This window comes from Camellia sinensis, chromosome 2 (assembly GCF_055761805.1).
Source record: "Camellia sinensis isolate YWXY chromosome 2, ASM5576180v1, whole genome shotgun sequence".
Taxonomy (NCBI): domain Eukaryota; kingdom Viridiplantae; phylum Streptophyta; class Magnoliopsida; order Ericales; family Theaceae; genus Camellia; species Camellia sinensis.
Genome location: NC_138962.1, coordinates 40,205,823 through 40,220,521, shown reverse-complemented (window position 1 = coordinate 40,220,521; position 14,699 = coordinate 40,205,823). Strand labels below are relative to the sequence as shown.

Sequence of the window (14,699 nt, the reverse complement as noted above, 5' to 3'; positions counted from 1 at the left end):
AAACTTTCAAGTACTTTCTGTTGCCGATAAAAAAAAAAATACTTTTTGTTTTTTTTCCGATACAACGGAGGAGAATTAATTAATATTTACAACCCTTGATTTGCCGAATAAAAGTGTATGTATGAGAGTGATTAATTAGACTATGAGGTCATGTTTGATTCATAAGATTAATAGTGAAGTATTAATAATCCTATTAAATTAGTGTGGTATTCACTATCCAATTGGATTAATATCCATTGGATTAATAATCACACCTCTATCACATTTCTAATAATTCTACAAATTTATTGGATTAATTATCCATTGGATTAATAATCCTAAATCAAAATGTTAAAACAAACATAAGATAATTGGACCCACGGATTAATAATCCCAATCCTATGCTCTAATCCACCCAATCAAACATGACCTGAAAAATGCTAGGAATACAAAAAAATTATCAAAATGTGATTGATTTAGCAAATTTTTTGATAAATTTAGTTACCAATTACTATTATAGTAGTCTTGTATAGTACAACTTAATACTCCAAAAAAATTTATAACTTACACATTTCTTGTATATTTAAAATAATTGATAAAAAAAAAAAATCTCATGTATCCAAAAAAAAAAAAAAAAAAAAACTTGGGTCATATTTGGATCCAACTTGGAAAAAAGCAGAGATCTGAATAATATAGAAAATTTGATTAGAAAAATGATGTGGCTAAGATATAATTTTTGTATAGTAGCAACCACACATAAAATGAATCTCAACCCTAATAAATTTTTATTTTCTTTTTGAGTACCTAGTATTGTTGAAAAATAGATCCCTGAAAAAATTAGTCATTTGGACCCATTATTTATTCGATTCAATAAGAAATTAATGTTAAAATTTGGATATTGTGACTACTGTTTCTTAATCCCCAGAACTTAAGCTTGCAAGCTGCAACAAATTTTTTTTTTTTGTGCGAATAATTAAAGATAATGGCCCCTTTCTGTTGCCACTCATGCACCAAATTAGGTAGTACCAATACGATATTGAAAATTACTGTCACCACTCAAAACCAACCAAGCTAGGCACCTGATAATGCCACACCCCTATAAGATTTCACCCTGTGAGCATGCAGGGCTGATAAGAAAATCATTTCAATCTCATTCCACAATAATCATGGCAAATTGGCAACGAAGAGATAAAACCTCAATTGGTAATAATTTAATCCACAATACCATAAGTCTCGTCTCCAGCAATGCTAGGAATCATGAAAAGTCTTTCATGAAAATGATCACGAAAGATTTGTGATCTTTGAATTACATATAAAATAAAACACCACACACTAATTAAGGTAATCTAAAGGTCACAAATCTTTCATGATCATTTTCATGAAAAAAATTTCATAATTCCTAACATTTCTCGTCTCCCAACAACCCACAAGGAAGAAGGTAATATTTAAAGCATAAGACAAAAACCCATAAAGCATATAAATAATAACTAATGTCTCTACAAAATAACTCTTAGCACTCTATTCACCAATACAACTTGTGCAACACTATTCCTTTGGACCTGTAATAAAGAAGAAGACAATAAGTTTGATAGCTCAAAAAGTAACAACTACCATAACTAGCCAGATTTATGCAAAAATAAATAAATAAATAAAATTCAATAAGTAAAATTAACCTACAAGGACTTTTCATAAATCTTTTGTGATTCAATAGTGTAAAGACAAATTCATGCACTTCAGTTATCATTAAAGATAAAATAATTCCAATAAGGCGAGTTCAATGATCATACAATTTAGAAACTAATAGGGATTACTATTCGAAATCTCAACAAATTTGATATTCAATACAAACAATCCAAACCTCAACAGTTTGATAAACACAAACTCAAGTTTTTGCAGCTGCAGCCACAGTAACATAAGCCAAAACCAAAAAGAGTAACAAAAGTGTCTCAATAGTTAGCCTCCAGTTGCTTAGGGTCCAAATCATAGTCAATTGGATTCATCCTCTTGATAAAAAATACATGAATTCACATTGAGCTTATAAAACATTTCAATCACACTAAAATAATGATCACAAATAGTTTTGATAATCTCAAAGTTAACGGAAATTCTCTTACTTGATCCTCATTTAGCATAAATACAAGAAAATATTAAAAATTCAGACAAGAGGGGATTTCATAAATCAATGTTTTAAGGCATTCTTCAAATGAAATATGCAGTTTATTGCAGTGACAAAATCCAAACTCATAAGCCAAAGAGTTCACAAAATTCTCCACACAACTATAGACAAGGAATCCAACAAAATTATAAAAACAACAGTTCTATGAGCCTGAATTCCTATGATTATTAAAATAAAAAAGTTGTCGATCATGCTGGTAGGTTTGTTCATTTCTCATCATCAAGTTTAGGAGTTATTTTTATCTTTTTCATAATTCAGAACTCCGTATGTGGTTGTGATGAAACTAGATCAATATGATTTCTAAAAGAGATAAAGAAAAAAATTAAAACATCAAGCTTAATTTTGTAATCTCAATCAGTAGTGGTGCCACACAAGTTTCGGGGTCACAAAGCACAAATAATTGAAGCAGATGTGTAGTGGCTTCTTCTACATCTAGGGCTAATTGAAAATTTTATCAGTATTTTTACTTGAATACAGTTTGCCTTATTCTAGAGATTCCCACCATTTTTCCCTTCCACAAATGTCCTCAAGAGCAGGTGGTGCCAATGATTGCCATAGCTCTTTGCATTCTGACATTATCCCCATCACCTCATCCAGAGTAGTTGTGTCCTGTGTCATTGCTGCTGAAACTTCTTCATAGATTCTCCCTAACTTACAACTGGCTGGATCAGGTATCCAATTGTGGTTAGCTGACTGCTTTAGAATGGCACCCAATCTGAAGAACATAAAAGGACCATCTTAGAACAAGCCCAGATCATTTGCGGTACCACATTCTAAACTCATCAAAGTACAAGTTGTTGGAAAATGGTTTTATATAGGCCTAATTTTGAGCCCATTTTGGGTGGGCCCCAAACGTCTTTTGGGGTGGGTCCGAAGAGGTGACGTGTTCCTTGCCGCGTGGCAAGTCACACAGTGAAGACGGTACGTCAAAACCATTTATGAGTGAATGGGAAGTTGACGTCGTTTTCGGGTTTAACATTAATTTTTATTTAGATAAAATTCACTTGAATTTTTTCAATAAAAATTATTGTGGGAATTTAATTTAATTCTAAATTCAAATTTTAGATTCCTAAGTGGTTTCCTAAAATTCGTAATTTTGAGAATTTAATTTAATTCTAAATTCAAATAGTGGTTTCTTAAAGTTTGTCAAATAGATTAATTTTTATATTCCTTCAAGGTTTTAATAAATCTATTCAAACTTTTAGCTTTATTTGATTAAACTATTCTAAATAGTTTAATAATATATTTATATTCCAACTGCTTTGAATTTATTACATCTATGGCTCTTCTTCAAACTGTTTAGAAAACCGTTCCATCTACTAACGGATCATTTTTTCAAAATTGTTTGAAATATGTTCAAAGCAACGGTGGGTTCTACTTTTCAAACAGTACTGGTTCACTTTCAAATACTACCTGTTCGGGTAATTTTGAATGGTCACCTAGTGGGCTATAAATAGAGATACATTTCCAACAGTCTAGGGGATCGAAAAAATAGTGAGAAATTCTTCCATTTTGCTGTCCTAAATTTTTCTATTTGCATTATTTCTTCATATTAGTTTTAGAAATAATTTCAGAGAGTATTAGAACACAGGTTTGGTTCGCCGTACAAATTTGTTTGGTGTGCTACAACAATTTTGTGAAGATCATTGTATCCTGGGAGATAGACGCCACTCAACCGTAAGCACCGTAGCGGGGCGAATCTGTCTTAAGGACAGAGTGTCACACACTCGACTTGGTCTTAAATTATTTATTTGGTTCAATAAATAAATTCGGTACGTTATTTATTTATTTGTTTGGATTTATTTCTATTTATTTTATTTACACAGAAGATTGTTCCAACAATCTTAAGACAGATTAGAATTATTCTGTTTAACAGAATTTTTCGTTTGTTTCCTTTTTCATTTTTCGTAAATAATTTCGCAAGAAAATTATTTTCTGTGGATTTGCAAAATAATATTCTGGTTGGAAAAACAAATAGTGATTATATGCTATTTGACAGATAGTAGTAATATACTGTCTCTTTTCTTTGACAACAACTAGTAGTACGATACTGGTGTCATTAACAATTCAGAATATATTTTTGTGAAATTTTTTCAGAAATTAATTTTGGGTTTTAGAAATTATTTTCTGAGTTTTCATTAATTAAAATTCTGTTTCAGTATTTTAATTATTGAAGTGTTACTGAAATTAATTTTCTTGTGTGGAATTAATTTGGTTGAATAAAATTTTATTTTATTTCCAAATTAATTGAAAAAATAAAAGTTATAGTTTTTATTTCTTTTATTTTTACAGAATTTAATTTCTTGTGTGGAATTATTTTGGTTAAATAGAATTTTATTTTATTTCCAAATTAATTGATAAATAAAAGTTATAGTTTTTATTTCTTTTATTTTACATAATTTAATTTTCTGTGTGGAATTAATTTGTTTAAATAAAATTTTATTTTATTTTCAAATTAATTGAAAAATAAAAGTTACATTCTTGTTTCTTTTATTTTTACAGAATTTAATTCTGTGAATTTGGTTTAATTTTCTGTGTAGTATAAATTCTAATTATAATTTTGTTTTATATATTAGAATTGATGGCTACTGAAACAAATGCCCAAACAAGTACTACTGTGGTGGCTGCAATGACGCTAACCCCCTCTCCTGTTGTAACAGTACCGGTAAATCATGGTGAAAAGCCAGAGAAGTTCTTAGGAACTGACTTTAAAAGATGGCAACAGAAAATGTTGTTCTATCTTACAACTCTGAACTTGGCTCGTTTCCTCCGTGAAGATGCTCCTATCCTGAAAGAGGATGAAACCGACCGGCAAGTGGTTGCTGCGGTTGATGCCTGGAAACATGCCGATTTCCTTTGCCGGAATTACGTCTTGAACAGACTTGACAACACATTATACAACGTCTACAGTCCAATCAAGACTGCAAAGGAACTTTGGGAATCGTTGGAGAAAAAGTACAAAACGGAAGATGCCGGCTCAAAGAAATTTGTGGTTGGCAGATTCTTGGATTTTGTCATGGTTGATTCAAAAACTGTGATCAGCCAAGCTCAAGATTTCCAACTCATTCTGCATGACATTCACGCAGAAGGTATGTCTCTCAGTGAATCCTTTCAAGTTGCAGCCTTAATTGAAAAATTACCAAAAGGCTGGAAGGAATTCAAGAACTACCTCAAACATAAGCGCAAAGAAATTTCTATGGATGAGTTAATTGTGCGTTTGAGGATTGAGGAGGATAACCGCAATTCTGAAAAGCGGGCTGGTAAGCTTCCTATGGAGTCTAAGGCAAATGTGGTGGAACATGCTTCAAAAACCAAGAAACGAAAGTCTTTTGGAGAAAGTTCATCACAAGGCTCTAAAGGAGGGGAAAATAAAAAGTACAAGTTTAATGGCAAATGTTACATCTGTGATAAAGAGGGACATCGGGCCAAAGATTGCCGTAGCAAAGGCAAAAATAAAAGAAGAACAAGCAAGAAGCCTGCTCAAGCCCACATGACTGAAGTGGACAATATTTCCAATGGTGTCGATGACATCAATCTTTCTGCAGTTGTTTCCGAGGCAAATCTAGTCGGAAATCCTAAAGAATGGTGGGTAGACACTGGTGCTACTCGCCATATCTGTGCCGACAAAAAGATGTTCACATCTTATTCTACTGTGGATAATGGTGAACAACTTTTTATGGGCAACTCCTCAACTTCCAAAGTTGAAGGACAAGGAAAGATTGTACTCAAGATGACATCTGGAAAGGAACTCACTCTCAACAATGTGCTGCATGTACCGGACATTCGCAAGAATCTTGTTTCCGGATCTTTGTTGAGTAAGAATGGGTTTAGGCTAGTATTTGAGAGTGATAAATTTGTACTTACTAAGAATGGGATGTATGTAGGAAAAGGTTACATGTCTGATGGCCTTTTCAAGTTAAATGTAATGACTGTTGTACCCTCAGTTATTAATAATACTACATCTTCTTCTTACTTGCTTGAGTCTTCAAATTTATGGCATGGTAGACTAGGACATGTTAATTATGGATCTTTGCATAGATTAATTAATATGGAATGTTTACCTAAATTTGACATTGATTCAAATCATAAATGTGAAATTTGTGTTGAGGCAAAATTATCTAGAACTCCTTTTCATTCAATTGAAAGAAGTACGGAACCACTTGAATTAATTCATAGTGACATTTGTGATTTTAAATCAATTCAAACCAGAGGTGGAAAAAAGTATGTAATCACTTTTATAGATGACTATACTAGATATAGTTATATTTATTTAATTCGAACCAAGGATGAAGCTTTGGAAACTTTCATTCAATATAAGAATGAAGTTGAAAATCAACTTGGTAAGAAAATCAAGAAACTTAGAAGTGATAGAGGTGGTGAATATGAATCACCTTTTGCAGAATTTTGTAAAGAACATGGAATAATTCATCAAACCACTGCTCCTTACTCACCTCAGCAAAATGGAATTGCTGAAAGGAAAAATAGGACTTTAAAAGAAATGATGAATGCCATGTTAATAAGTTCTGGATTACCTCAGAACTTGTGGGGGGAAGCAATACTTTCTGCTAATTATATACTTAATAAAGTACCCCGAAAGAAAGTGAATCAAACACCTTACGAATTGTGGCATGGAAGAGTACCATCTTACAAATACTTAAAAGTGTGGGGGTGTTTGGCTAAAGTGGCTATTCCTAGTCCTAAAAAGACTAAGATAGGTCCTAAGACCATTGATTGCATTTTCATTGGTTATGCCAAGAATAGTAGTGCATATCGGTTTTTGATTCATAAATCAGAACATTCCGAAATGCATGTAAATACTATTATTGAATCTCGGAATGCATCGTTCTTTGAACATGTATTTCCGAATAAGATTGGACAAGAGACTAGTAATAAGAAAAGATCTTTTGATGCTATTACTAGTAATGATCAAGAACATGATCAAGAACAAGAGTTAGATCAAAATGAAGAAGAGGAACCTAGGCGTAGTAAACGTGCTAGAACCTCAAAATCTTTTGGTCCAGATTTTCTAACATATATGGTAGAAAATGAGCCTTTAACTTTTAAAGAGGCTATGTCCAGTCCTGAAGCTCCTTTATGGAAAGAAGCTGTCAACAGTGAAGTTGAATCCATCTTGCAAAATCACACTTGGGAATTAGTGGACTTGCCACCAGGTTGTAAACCTCCTGGGTACAAGTGGATTTTCAAAAGAAAATTGAAAGCGGATGGATCAATAGATAAATACAAGGCAAGACTTGTAGTCAAAGGTTTTAGACAGAAAGAAGGTCTAGATTACTTTGACACATACTCACCGGTTACTAGAATCACATCCATTAGAATGCTAATTGCCATTGCATCTCTATACAATCTAGAAATTCATCAAATGGATGTTAAAACCGCTTTCTTAAATGGTGAGTTAAATGAAGAAATTTACATGGAACAACCAGAAGGGTTTTCTGTTCCAGGGAAAGAAAAGAAAGTGTGTAAATTGGTTAAATCATTATATGGTTTAAAACAAGCGCCAAAGCAATGGCATGAGAAATTTGACAAGGCAATGATGTCAAATGGATTTAAAATTAATGAGTGTGACAAGTGTGTTTATATTAAAAACACAGATAAAGGTTATGTCATTGTATGTCTTTATGTAGATGATATGCTCATCATTGGTAGTAATAATGACATGATTAAAACTACCAAGAAAATGTTGAATAAACATTTTGACATGAAGGACATGGGCATTGCTGATGTAATACTTGGTATGAAAATTACCAAAACATCAGAAGGATATGGTTTATCACAATCTCATTACATTGAGAAAATACTTGACAAATTCAGCAAAGATGATGATCATCTAGCTAGAACACCTGTAGATGTTAATTTGTATCTTTCTAAAAATGTACAGGAAAGTATTTCTCAATTAGAGTATGCCCAAATTATTGGAAGCTTAATGTACTTGATGAACTGCACTCGCCCAGATATAGCTTATGCAGTAAGTAAATTAAGTAGATATACGAGTAATCCGGGAGTAGAACACTGGAAAGCAATGATAAGGGTTCTAAGATATCTCCGATTTACTCGTAACATTGGGCTTAACTATACTAGATATCCAGCAGTACTTGAAGGATACTGTGATGCAAATTGGATATCGGATACAAGAGACTCGAAGTCCACCAGTGGGTATGTCTTTACTCTTGGTGGGGCGGCTGTATCTTGGAAATCTTCCAAACAGACTTGTATTGCTAGGTCTACTATGGAATCTGAATTCATAGCTTTAGACAAAGCTGGGGAAGAGGCAGAATGGCTTCGCCATTTCCTTGAAGATATTCCAATATGGCCAAAACCGGTGCCAGCTATATGCATACATTGTGATAGTCAATCAGCAATTGGTAGAGCACAGAGTCATATGTATAACGGTAAGTCACGACACATTCGTCGTCGACATAACACCGTACGACAACTACTCTCTAATGGAATTATTTCCATCGAATATGTTAAGTCTAAAGACAACATAGCGGATCCACTAACCAAAGGGTTAGCAAGAGAGTTAGTTGAGAATTCATCAAGGGGAATGGGACTAAAGCCTATTAAATAAGAGTTACCACAATGGCAACCCAACCTAGTTGACTGGAGATCCCAAGATCTAGGTTCAAAGGGACAACCGAGTTGTGATTGACTCAGAAGGATCACTGTGGAGTCCAACTCCTACCCATTTCTATGATGAAATAAGTGATGTCTGCAGCGATTTAGGTTAAGTAATACTTTTAATGATTCTTATATCTAGGTAAACCTAGTGGAGTATGGCAGGATACTTTTCATAAGAATCACCTATGTGAGTGAGAACTGGGCCGGTTCTATAAGATTTGTGAAGGGCTACAAGTCTTTGGAGCACTCATGAAAGACCAGGTTGTTCAGGGCCAAAATGAACACAATAGTGAGAACTAAACTGTGTCTGGGAATATACTGTGTGAGTTCTATTGTCTTGGTTTACACAAACGGCTGAACAGTTCAAGACATCATGTTCACTGGTTAGCTAGTAAATCCGATAGTGTCTCACAAGGGAAGGTTCAAAGCCAAAAGCTACCTATCATTTGCAGAATATTTTCAATTTCTGTACTCTCTGTAATTAGATCATGTTGTTGCATTTTCTCTCCGTCAAATTCCATTCATGTGGGGGATTGTTGGAAAATGGTTTTATATAGGCCTAATTTTGAGCCCATTTTGGGTGGGCCCCAAACGTCTTTTGGGGTGGGTCCGAAGAGGTGACGTGTTCCTTGCCGCGTGGCAAGTCACACAGTGAAGACGGTACGTCAAAACCATTTATGAGTGAATGGGAAGTTGACGTCGTTTTCGGGTTTAACATTAATTTTTATTTAGATAAAATTCACTTGAATTTTTTCAATAAAAATTATTGTGGGAATTTAATTTAATTCTAAATTCAAATTTTAGATTCCTAAGTGGTTTCCTAAAATTCGTAATTTTGAGAATTTAATTTAATTCTAAATTCAAATAGTGGTTTCTTAAAGTTTGTCAAATAGATTAATTTTTATATTCCTTCAAGGTTTTAATAAATCTATTCAAACTTTTAGCTTTATTTGATTAAACTATTCTAAATAGTTTAATAATATATTTATATTCCAACTGCTTTGAATTTATTACATCTATGGCTCTTCTTCAAACTGTTTAGAAAACCGTTCCATCTACTAACGGATCATTTTTTCAAAATTGTTTGAAATATGTTCAAAGCAACGGTGGGTTCTACTTTTCAAACAGTACTGGTTCACTTTCAAATACTACCTGTTCGGGTAATTTTGAATGGTCACCTAGTGGGCTATAAATAGAGATACATTTCCAACAGTCTAGGGGATCGAAAAAATAGTGAGAAATTCTTCCATTTTGCTGTCCTAAATTTTTCTATTTGCATTATTTCTTCATATTAGTTTTAGAAATAATTTCAGAGAGTATTAGAACACAGGTTTGGTTCGCCGTACAAATTTGTTTGGTGTGCTACAACAATTTTGTGAAGATCATTGTATCCTGGGAGATAGACGCCACTCAACCGTAAGCACCGTAGTGGGGCGAATCTGTCTTAAGGACAGAGTGTCACACACTCGACTTGGTCTTAAATTATTTATTTGGTTCAATAAATAAATTCGGTACGTTATTTATTTATTTGTTTGGATTTATTTCTATTTATTTTATTTACACAGAAGATTGTTCCAACACAAGTAACACATGCATAGGGACCCCTGTTCTAGAAGAAATGTTCTCCTAGTTAACTACATGCACTAGAGGCTGGGAAGTCTCATTGAGCATCCCTCAGACTAGGGTTTGAGTGTATACCATCCATATTTCGGATTTTACAGTTGTTAACTTGTGTTTCGGGAAATGATTGCTAGGTATATACACCTACACAACACCCTTTTAATATACCTTGAAAGGTACTTCGCCAGCGAGGTGGTATCAATCCAGGAAGTTTTGGTTTACGCAATGTACGTACATGTTAGAATTTACCATAATTCACATCCACCTACCACCTCCACTACACTTCACCTACCACCTCCACTACCACCTTCACCTACTCCCAAATCATATCCTATATAAACAGCATCTCAACATTTGTAAATCACACAATAACACATGAATCAAGATATCAATCAATTCATCAATTAATAATACATATATTTTTACATGGTATCAGAGCAGGTTTAGAACCTACTATTTTTCGTTTCACCGGCGGGCGGCAACCTCGCCTTGGCCGCCCGCCGGACCTCAACCTAGTCCGCTAAGATTTTTTTTTTTTTACACATACCTCGCCAGAGCAAAAACTCCAAACGCCCTACCCTTCGCCGCCCACCGCCGCCGTTGACGGCCACTCCTCCACCGGCTGTTCCTCCACCTGCACCGCTTGCTGCTCCACCTGCTCAGGTTCCGGCCCCAGCTCCGAGCAAGACATTGTCCGGGTCATTCACAGCCCTCCTTGCCTTAAAGAAACAGAGTAGACTTCTCTCTCTCTCTGTTCTAGTATCTGGACAAAGCTTAACTCTTGAGTGGCTAAACTCTTTCAAGTTTTTGAACTGCAACTTTTCAAAGGTTTTTCGAAATGGAGATCTGGACTTTGTTACATCTTTTTGTTCTTCTTCTACTAGTATCATCATCACCATCTACTTCAAATCAAGAGGGTGATGCTCTGTATGCATTGAGGAGAGCTGTGAATCAAGAAGCCAAAATCTCCGTCGCCGTCGCCGTTGGCAGTGAGTCCTCCGGCACCGCCGACGGAAGCACCAGCAGCGCCGTAGCCAAACCCATGCTCCCAATCTCCTACTCTCTCTCCTCACTTTGCATCTATACAGCTTATTGGTGCACCCTTTATTCTCCACTTTCATTATTTTATATATATATATATATATATATTTTTATTATATTATATTAAAAAAAAAAAAAAAAAAAAAAAAAAACCAACACGGCACATGCATACACATGCACACACGGCAGCCCACTCAAACACACATGCACTGGCTCTCTCTCTCTCTCTACTCAAGGACAAAACCCATTCTTCTTTTCTTTATTTCATCAAACCCACTAAGATTGTCTTCACCTTTCTTTTATTTATACATAATTATCATCTTTTCTTTATTTAATCAAACCCACTCAGATTGTCTTCACCTTTCTTTTCTTTATACATAATTATCATGTTTTTTTCTATTCCACCCCTGTGGGCTTGTCTCCCATTATTATTATTATTATTATTATTATTATTATTAAAAAAAAAAAAAAAAAAGGCAGACGACGAACTTGCACAATACACTCATTTTATTCATCTCGGGATCAACCCCGATCACCATTTTCCAACATAAAAAAAAAAAAAAAAACAAAAAAAAACAAAAACAACCACATCCACAGTGGGATTTTTTCCTTCTCTACTCTGCAGCCGGTCTTTTCTTCTTGCCCCCGTCCTGGGCAGCCCTTGCCGGTGTTGCCTCCGTGTTTCCCACTCCACTGGGCACGATCACTCCCCCATACTCCTCCACTGCAGCATATGGCGGACCTCCAAATCGGAACATCACGGTGGCCTTCCGCTTCAGCTCCTTGTTTTCTGCCCTTAGCACGCTTATCTTTGCTCGCGCATCCTTATACATGCGTTGGAGCAGAGACAGCTGGGAGTTTAAATGCTGCACTTCATTTGTCCTACTCTGCAGCCGGTTCAACAAATTTGTGACCGCCGTCATGCTTTCCACACATGCCTTCAAAGTATACTGATTAGCCTCAATATCAGTTTGCATCGCCATTTTTTGCTCCACCGACCGCATCGGAAAGTTCAATGGAGCAAAACCAGAGGTGTTTGGTTGCGGTTCACTGGCCACCGCACCAGTTATTTCTCTTGTGGGCTCGTTCAGTTCTGGAAAGAGCGTGAGCAGGTTCTGGGTAACTGGACGGGAAGAAGAGGCCATGTTTTTGAGTTGCTAAGTGTTTCAGAGAAGGGTTGGTTTTCGGGTGTTTCAAGATTTGCAGAGACAAGCTCTCCGAGCGTTCAGAGGTTTCAGACTCGTATGCACAGCCTTCGCCTCAACCTTGTTTTAAATAGCCAGGGCCAGCCACGCGCATCGCGCGCCTCTTGTCGCCCGACAAACTGGCACGCCTTTTCATGGCACATCTTTTGATGAATTGGGCACGCCTTTTTATGGCACGCCTTTTGACAAATTGGGCACACCTTTTGAGGGTGCAACTTTTATGGGTCCGACAAGACTCTGTAAACTGTCCCGACATTGATTCCGGTTAGCTCCTTTATGGGTCCGACAAGACTCTGTAAACTGTCCCGACATAGATTCCGGTTAGTTTCTACAAGGGTCCGACAAGACTCTGTAAACTGTCCCGACATTGATTCCGGTTAGTTTCTACAAGGGTACAGCAAGACTCCGTAAACTGTCACAACATTGTCTTCTACAACGGTCCGACATGACCCCATAAACTGTCTTCTACAACGGTCCGACATGACCCCATAAACTGTCTTCTACAAACGGTCCGACATGACCCCATAAACTGTCTTCTACAACGGTCCGACATGACCCCATAAACTGTCTTCTACAACGGTCCGACATGACCCCATAAACTGTCTTCTACATCGGTCTTACACCACCATACAGTGTCCTCTACAACGTTATGACACCCCATACAGTGTCTTCACCAACGGTCTGACACGACCATACAGTGTCTCCTATCCTTTTTTATTTTTATGTATTTTCTTGTTTTGTTACTCTCTCCAAACTCAAGTTGGTTAGTTTCTATCCTCCTTGAGTTTGCGGGGGGCTGTTAGAATTTACCATAATTCACATCCACCTACCACCTCCACTACCACCTTCACCTACTCCCAAATCATATCCTATATAAACAGCATCTCAACATTTGTAAATCACACAATAACACATGAATCAAGATATCAATCAATTCATCAATTAATAATACATATATTTTTACAGTACATATTTGGTTTGTGTACCCAACTTTTTTTCTTATAAATAGAAGTACTCCCATTTCTCATTCAAAACTAGCTATAACTAGTTTTGGGAAAATATTGCAACCAACTCCAAACGCTGGCTTTCAATTTGTCTATATTCATATCTAAGTTGCTTTAAAACTTTGGTGCTGAATCAAGATTGATGAGGCAAGCAAATACATGGTTATTCAACCGACAGCAAACAAATAAATACCAAAAAAATAAACAATTATGTTTGGATTGAGTGATTTGGAGAGAAAAAAAAAAAGAATTAGAGAAATATGTATTTCTCTTACTTATTTGATAACAAGTAGAAAGAAATTGGAAGAAATAGAGAGAAACATTTCTCTTATAACTCTTATTTTCAATCTTTTCAAAAGTTGAGAGAATGGGACAGAAAAGAAATCAACAAATTTTTATATTTTCGTATTATCAACTTTGTCCTTGTAAAAATAAAAGAAATAAAATGATTGAAAATATAAAAGATTATTTGGTAATATAACATAAAATAATTTCTTTTCTTTTCTCTTATGAAATTTAACCAAACAAGAATGAGAGAAATCACAATCATTTTTTTTATTTTATTTCCTCCTTATCCAAACAAGAAAGAAATAAATTACAATCATTTATTTTCTTTTCCTTTCTCTTTTAACTTAAATAATTATTTCTTTTCTTTGCTCTTCTACATTTCCAAACATAGTGTTAGCAAACAAATAAACAATTGGTCACAACTGAAAGTAGATTTTTGGGTAAATATTGGGGAAAATAATTTTGAGTCGTGTAGATAAAAAGGACTTTGAAATTTTGGGACGGGATATGACAGATAGGGTTTTAGGGATTTCAAGCCATACCTCTTCAATGAGAGCTCCTGAGATCTTCAAGAACCCCCCTTCGAGAGCAAGAAACGAGAGCAAAAGAGAAATGGACAAGAGAAATCAATTGATTGAGTCGAAGCAAAGAAGAAGAGAGGATTTTAGGGTTTTTAGAGCCATACATTTTCAATCCCATTGCTGACGAACCAGAGAAGAGGCTGGAGAGGGAATTTGGGTGTAAATG

General features: G+C 35.3%; 1 long non-coding RNA gene across 1 annotated transcript; it reads right to left on the bottom strand.

Annotated features, from left to right (window-relative positions):
• Positions 1 to 1,230: 1,230 nt before the first annotated feature.
• On the bottom strand, positions 1,231 to 14,634 carry LOC145819984 (uncharacterized). Its single transcript, XR_014360837.1, has 3 exons — positions 14,495 to 14,634; positions 2,658 to 2,870; positions 1,231 to 1,538 (listed from the first exon to the last, which is right to left on the bottom strand). It is a non-coding gene; the product is annotated as an uncharacterized LOC145819984 (long non-coding RNA).
• Between the last annotated feature and the right edge of the window lie 65 nt (positions 14,635 to 14,699).